Genomic DNA, 8,399 nt, shown 5'->3' with positions numbered 1-8,399 from the left:
GTGTGCTTGAAAGTTGTTAGAAAGTAGAATTAAAAGGGAAAAAAAATTAAAGGACAGTTAAAAAAAACATTCCTTGAACATCAGCCGATCTCATCGGGGCTGATGAATGCAATGATGTTGAAGCAGATCCCACACATCAATGAACGAACAGCACAAACAAACTTGGTCATCTCGTTTGAGAAAACAATTCATCATTTACTATTGAGTAAAAATTCCTCAAAAAGTTGAATATGTTATCTGAGTTAAGACTAACTTAGATCAACTTCAGGCACACGTTTCTTTTGGTTCTAAAACATGCCAGTCTCATTTCCACATTGGAGCCTCTTCATGTGCTATTATCCGTCCTCAGAACATTCTACCTCAGATATCACCTCCTTTCAGCTCACTACCCCATCCTTCCTGACTCCCAGCTGTTGATCTCTATCTCGTGACTATGTTTTATTTTCCTCACAACATGTATCACTCTCTGAATTTCTCTTATGTTGGCATTTGTTTATTTGTTATAGCTTAGCTCCGCTAAGTAGCTTGTAAGCTCCATGAAAACAGGGACCTCCAGTGTGTTGTTCTGTGTTGTCTCTTTAGAACCTAAACTTGCCCGGCACAAAGAAGGCTCTCAAATAAATAGCTTTTGAATGAACAACTATCCAAAGAAGGTCTAATAAATGCAAGACACACAAGGATGTAAAGTTGAGAAGAACACAATCCTTGCTCTTGAAAACAAAAAACTACACTGCCAGGAAGAGTGTGAGCAGAATTTCAGGAGGCCTTGAGTATCGTAGACATGACTTAATGAGATGGCGGCATCTGGGATTGAAAAATATAACTGTGCCATGGCATGGTACTGTACATTTTACAAAGGTTTTCAGTTACATTTTCTTATTTTGAGCATCAAAATAAGGGTAAAATGTTTATTACTATACTCATTTTACTGATGATGAAACTGGAAAGCAGATTTGGTCAGGACACACAGCTATTTAATGACTTAACTGTCCTTCCACCAGAACTGGGGAAGACAATGTAAGACCATGCAAAAAAATCCATAGAGAATGATAGAGCAAGAAAAAGTTTCCAGCCTAGAAGAGTGGAAGACTCATCAGAACTGAAAAAGTGGGGAAGATAGGATGTTTCCATTTGGAACATGCTGAATTTGAAGAGCTTCCAGAAATCCAGGTTAAAATGATCCATTGGCAGTGTGAGATAGAAGATAGAGTAAGAGATAATGGTTTGGAAATTGAATGTCTATAGAAGATTGCTGAAGCTTTTTATGTGGATGTGATTAACTGAAATATAGCATTAAAGAGTAAAAAGAAAACATCAAATGACAAAACTTAAGAAGTATTTGCAATGTGACATCATACTGAGAAAAACAGATAATATAGAAGAAATAGTTCCAGGAGACTGCTGCACCATGAAATGCAATAGAAAGGTGATTGCTTAAAGAAGTTGGAAGTCACTGTAATGGTATGGAGCTATGGACCTCAGGAAAAAAAAAAAAAGTTTATAAACCTAATCCATTCCCGTTGGTGTGAGCCCATTGTAAATAGGAATTTTGATGAGGTTACTTTGGTTAAGGAGCAGCCCATCACAATCAAGATGGGTCTTAATCCTATTACTGGAGTCCTTTATAAGCAGAGTGAAATTCAGACACGGAAAGAGAGAAAACTACAGAGAGAGAAACCAGAAGCTGAATGTCAGTGGAACTCGCAAGAGATGGAAGAGACCAGGACACACCACCATGTGCTTTGCCATGTGACAAGCCAAGAACCAAGGATCACCGGCAGCCAGTCTCAGAGTGTCACTCTTCAGGCAGAAAGCATCACCTTGATGACACTTTGATCTGGACTTTTCCCTAGCCTCAAAACCATGAGCTAATAAATTCCCATTGTATGTGCCAACCTATTGCAGGGCATTTGCTTGAGCAGCCAAAGGAAATTAAAGGTCACCCATGTTGCAAAACCTGCAAGTATAACAATGAGAAGGAGGCCTAAGGAAAAGCTATTGCATTTAGTCACTGAGATGAAACTGATGGTGTCCTTGGGAATTACTTGTTAAACTTCACTATGTATACTGATGGCCCGTACATCTTGAATTCAGATTCAGATTCAGCAGGTCTGGGTGGACCTGAAGTTTTTCCTTTCTTACAAGCTCCCATTTGATTGGTGATGCTGTCTGTCAGTGGAGCACATACTGCATAGCAAGGTTGTAGAGACTAATGTCGATAGAGGAGTGGAGTTGAAGTTGGGTTCTATGTAAAGAGTTCAGGAGTAAGAGGGTAGTGAGGAAGCAGGAATAAGACACACAGACTACCTTCAAGGGATTTGCAATTGAAGGTTAGGAGAATGGAAGTTTAAGGGGATAGTCGGGTTAAAAATTACATGTTTATTTTAACGTTTTGTTTTGTGTTGTTAATTTTGGACAGAAGGGTCCTGGAAATGTTTGCTGTCAAAAGGGTCATTTGATAAAGGAGTCCCTTAACATATGTTATGCTACCAAAATGTCAGAATCAGGGAGCATTTCGAGTTGCCCTTGGGGTTTGAGTGCACTTTCCTCTATTATGATGTCAGCACAAGCTATGAAGACATGACAGCCTTCACCATCAGTCCAGTCATGAGTAAGGGAAGGCAGGGAAAAGTGGAAGGAGAAGGTGGTTTTATGTTGCAAAACGAGTTAAGAATAGGCATATCCCCAGCAATTTTGTCTGACCAAATTATACTTCTAGACTCATGCCTGTATTTTATATTTTTAAAAGCTCAAATTGTTTTACAACTCCTGAAACAACATCATCTTGCCATTTGTTTCCAATAACGTATTTGTAACATTGGGAATATTTTAAAATCTTTTCCCCTTTTGAACAAACAAAGAAACATTATTCCTTAAGACTGATGACTGAATTATTTTTATATAGCTCCCTTAAAAAGAGAAAATAATTGTTGCATAGCATTTTGAAGACATCAAAGACTTCCATATGCATCATACCATTGAGTACTTCCAAACTTTGAGGTAGATGATATCATTCCCATATTATAGACAAAGAAACTGGGACTAAAAGAACTTAAGGAAATTGCTCAGGCTGGTATAGACAGTGAAGATGGAGCCAATATTCAAGCATGAGGCTCCTGACTCCAAAGGATCATGGTCTCTCCCCTCAAGAGGGTCAGACTCATTTGAATGCATTTTTATTTCAGCAGTTACTGGAAGAAGCAAGGGAGCAGACCATGGATTATTCAGTGACCAGTGCCAAGGTTGAGAGATTCTCACATTTGTAATCACTGAGGCAATAAAACGGTGCTTTGTTTTACTAGAATTACGTCATCTCTCAAACAAAGAACCACGTTAGAAGTCATGTATTATTTTCTTTATATACTTCAGTATTATTTGGTGCTGTGAAATGTGAAATTGATTTTGATAATTATTTCCCAAGGCATGCTGAAAACTTACAAAAATATCTGTTAGCAGCACATATGCCTTGTATTAAGATCTTGGGTTTCACAATCAAAAGATGTGTCCCTTATTCACCTACAAATGATTTGGCCTTTGACAGAATGACGTTGCGTTCTGTATTATGTAAACATTCCCCCAGGTTCGGTTTCCGACTGCCCTCTATGTTCTCTACCCTTGCGCCCTGGATGATGGCAAACAGTTGCATCGTTTCAGCTGTTTGTTACCCCTATGCCAACTCTTCCCCTCTGCCACAAACATCTGTACCTAAAGCATTGAATTCTCTTCTAACCTCCAGATTAGAAATCACATTTCTATATTTTACCATGTTTCCAAACATATTTCCTCATCACTGTTGATGGAGACAGCAAATATCTTTTGGCTCTATAGGTATTGTGGTAAATTGTAGTATGTACTTGTTTTAGTTTCCTAGGCAACTCCAGCAAATATCATGGAATGAGTTGGCTGAAACTATGGGAATTTATTAGCTTACAATAGTGAGGCCAAGAAAATGTCCAAATCAAGGCATCATCAAGAAGATGCTTTCTTCCCAAAGGCCCGGTGCCAGTGATCCTTGGCTCCTCTGCCACATGACAAGGGACATGGAGGCATCTGCTGGTCTCTCTCTTCTCTTCTGAGTTTCATTGCTTCAGCTTCTTCCTTTTATGGCTTTTTCTCCCTTTGTCTGTATTTCATTCCATTTATAAAGGACTCCGGTAATAGGATTATGACCCATCCTGATTGAGGTGGGTCATGCCTTAACTGAAGTAACCTCATCAAAAGGTCCTACTCACAATGGTTTCATACCCACAGGAATGGATTAAGTTTAAGAACCTGTTTTTCTGGAGTACATACAGCTTCAACCCACCACAGTACCTCAATTTAGACATGTTCTTAATCTTAACCCACATTCCTGTGGGTATGAACTTATGGTAAATAGAACCTCCTGAAGATGTTATATTTATTTATGGTTTGGCCAAGCTGAATGAGTGGTAGGGGAGATGTCTTAATTTGGATTACTGGATGCCTTATAAAGAGCCAGAAGTGAGAAGTCAGCAGGGAACCAGAAGATTAGGGAGAGAACATCTGCATGAAGCTGGAAAGCCAAGGAAGCCCTAGGATTCCCAGCAGCCAGCAGCAGAAAGTCATAGCCTTCAGGGAAAAAACAAGCCTTGCTGATACGTTGATGCAAACCTTAAGGTGTCTGAAACCACGTGCCAATAAATGCTTCTTGTTTAAGCCAACCAATTGTGTGGCATTTATGACAGCTGCTCTTCTGAATTCATTAGGTAGGATTTTTGAATTTGGGTTCAGGTGGAGATCAGATAGGACACAAATGGATAGCCAGAAGCAATGATGCTTGAAACAAGATAATTTATTACTTACAGGTCCTGGAGAGGGTGCCACAAAGGGTAGATGTGAAGCACAAGAAGCTGGGGGGCTCAGCCAGCAAGTCGGGAGCACACAAGCAGGCAGAGAGAGACCTATGGGTTTCTGTCTTTATTGTGGTCCAGGGATGGCAGTTAGTAGGTTTCCTGAATGAATTAAGGTTTGGTTAGCTTAAAGCAAATACATATGAAAAGGGAAAAGGAATGGGGTTCAAGGGCAGTGGGATGGGCAGCTTATCATTTGAGGCCAACTGTGGGCTCTGAGTGAGGTGTGTGTGGTGTGTGGGTGGTCGTGGCTGGGTGGAAGTGACTGAGATACACCGTGGCCTGGGCATAGAAGCAGGTAAACAGCAAAGAGACAAAGGCCAAGAGGCCCTGGTAAAATGGAAGCTGAGGCCATGCAAACACAAGGGAGATTCAGGACAGTGTGGTGTGTGTGTGTGTGATAGGAGCCCAGGCAAAGGAAGACAGGGATGCACCACGGTTTTGTAGTGCACTGAATGCTCATGATGGGTCGGGCACGAGGCTGAGAATCTGATATGGATCAGCTCACTTAGTCCTCTCAACTAACCCACAAAGTTGACAATTTTAATATCCAGGAGAAAATACAATACCAGCCCCATAGAATCATCGTGAGGATTGAAGCAGCCAATGTGTGTAAAACCTTTAGAATAGTACCTGACATACAGTGAGTGCTCCATAGATGCTCTCATATTATTACTTTTGTTACTTTAATTATTATGGATACTCCTTAAGGCACCACTGATGGTTAAACAAGAGACCCAAGGCTGAAACCAAGCAACATAGGATCGCAATATTTCTGGTTCTTATTCTCTTTCCTCGATTGCTTTCTCAAAACATAGCTGTTTAATTGATGATGCATAATTAAAATTGATTATTTATCTTCTCTTTATGGGAACTGTTTATTTTTCTAAGCCTTTGGAGTTGGCAGAACATAGTAGTTAGGATCACCAGCTCTGGATTCCAACTACCCAAGGTCAAATCCTGTCTCAGCTAATTATTTGCAATGTGACCTTCAGCCAGCTGATTGACTGCTTCGTGACTCTGCTTACTCATCTGTAAAATTGAAGTAATAGGTAGTATTTGGGCGGTTTGGATAATATTATTTGTTTAGAGCACTTAGCACAGAGCCATACTCCCAGTAACTAATCTGTAAATATTTGCCATATGTAGTTTTTGTCAAATTCTAAGCTTCGTCCAATTCTCATCCATGGTGCATTGGTAATTGTTTCAGAAATGTTAGGAGACCCTGTTCAGAATGGCATTTAATTGTGTTAAGCTAACAATTCTCTTTCTTTCTTTTTTCTTTCTCCACCAGTTAAAAATGACTATATAAATTATGCAAGCTTCCTTGTACTACTCTTTTGAAGGATAAAAATGCCATTGGGTATTATTTCTCCCCACATACTGCCTGGGCCCCTAACTCCATATCCTACTGTTCCCATCAGTTACCCTCAATTCTTGCTCTGCTGAACTGGGAGTTCCCTGGAGCCCTTGCTGCTCAAACTGTGGTGCAAGTCCTACCAAACTGGGCTCCAGAGAAGGAAGACAGAAGCAAACGTAGAATGGAAAATAATATTCAACCAGATGATATTAGATTTTTCTGAAATAAACAGTTAAACTTATAGAGCAAAAGATCACTCAGTATTCCAGACAGAAAACTAAAAGATAAACCTGATTTCCATCAAGATCTCTTCTGATGAAATTATTGAATTTCATCGAAAGAAAAAATGCTTCAGGTATCCAGGCACTTGAAAGGAAGAAAAGAAGGTTGGCCTCAGACTGTTCTAGGCAGCTCTTAAAATTAGAGGAGAAATGCTGGCATAGTTTTAAAGAAGGAAAAGTGAGAGTCTAAGATTTTATACCAAAGTTGATTTTCCTCAAGCAAAAGACAGCAGTAGTCAGACATTTTCAGGCACACAGTATAGTATCCAGTAGCTCCATATCATCCAATCACCAAAAGATAAATCATCATAAACTGTGTCAAAATAAATCAAAGCACAGAAAATATAATTGAATCAATGTAAATATAGAACTAAGATGGATTGCAGGAAATATGTGAGTATAAATTCATTTAAAAACCTGAGAGTTGGGAAGAAAGGAGGTTGGATAAAGTCTAAGAATGCTCATTTTTTTACCATTCAAAACCGGGAACCAATAAGTGTGAACTGGAGCTGAAACACATAGTTGGTTAAGTGCCATCTTAAATTCTTTTGAAAAAGTTTTTAAACTTCAGTGTGTTATTCTAGGAGGTATAATCTCTTTTGGTATTGAAAATATGTATGAATTTTGACAATTCTCCTTTGTTTATATTTATTTCCTTTATTGGGTTAAATTGTATAAAATCAAACCTCATATTTTTATTATACAATAAAGTTTATACCATAATAGTATTTTCCTAAACATGTTTATTTCTTTAAAACAAATTCTTTCCAAATGCACAGAACTGTTTGTGATAATGCTCAAAGATTGTTGGCATTGGTGATTTCTGGGTGGTATAATTTGTGTAAATTTAATTTTACTCTCTTCCTTAGAATTGTCTACAATGATTTTTATCCCTATTAATAAATAAAACCATTATTCTAAATGTTTAAAGATTAATTACTTAAGAATAAATAAGTAAGATATGGGGCATAGTGAAGGATTGAGATGACTTGATTTTGGTAGGTGGGGATAAGATGTGGAAGGTGAGTGCATCTGAAGGGCAGAGGAGGGGCTCAGGGTTGACTATGTTGGGATTGATTTTCCATAAGGGTCCCCAGGTCACTCAGTAAAGAGACTGAACCTCAGAGAGGTGGAAGATGCAGAGTTACGGCATGGCTCAAAAGAAGCCATCAAGATATAAAGAATAACTGAGGAACAGCAGCATCTAAGAAGGAGAGGAAGAGGATCCTGAGAAGGTGAGCTCAGAGAGTCTGGAAGCCAAGGGAGCAAGGACCTTGTGCCAGTTTGAAACTCTTATGGACCCCAGGAGAGCCATGATCTTTTAATCCAATTTTGTTGGGTGGGACATTTTGATTAGGTTGTTTCCATGGAGGTGTTACCCTCCCATTCATGGTGGGTCTTGATCAATTTATTGGAGTCCTTAATAGAGCAAGAGACAAAACAGACCCAGATGCTTGGAGATGTAGACAAACAGACATTTGGAAATTCTAAGCTAAGAGATGAAGCCCAGAGATTTCCTTGGGGGAAGCTAAGAGAGGATCCCCAGATGGTTAGGGAGAAATGCCCTGGGAGAACAAGCCAGGAGACACAGGAGCTGAGAGAGAGAAGCTAAGAGAGACAGAAGCCCAGAGACATTTTGGAAAAAGCCCTTTTGAAACCAGAACCCAGGAGCAAAGGACCAGCAGACACCAGCCACGTGCCTTCCCAGCTGACAGAGGTGTTCCAGACACCATCGGCCTCTCTTCAGAGAAGGTATCCTCCTGTTGATGCCTTAGTATGGACACGTTTATGGCCTTAGAACTATAAATTTGTGACCTAATAAACCCCCTTTATAAAAGCCAATCCATTTTTGGCATTTTGCATAATGGCAGCTTTAGCAAACTGGAA

Source organism: Choloepus didactylus, chromosome 24 (genome assembly GCF_015220235.1).
Source record: "Choloepus didactylus isolate mChoDid1 chromosome 24, mChoDid1.pri, whole genome shotgun sequence".
Lineage (NCBI taxonomy): Eukaryota > Metazoa > Chordata > Mammalia > Pilosa > Megalonychidae > Choloepus > Choloepus didactylus.
Note: the sequence above shows the minus strand (reverse complement) of the source record.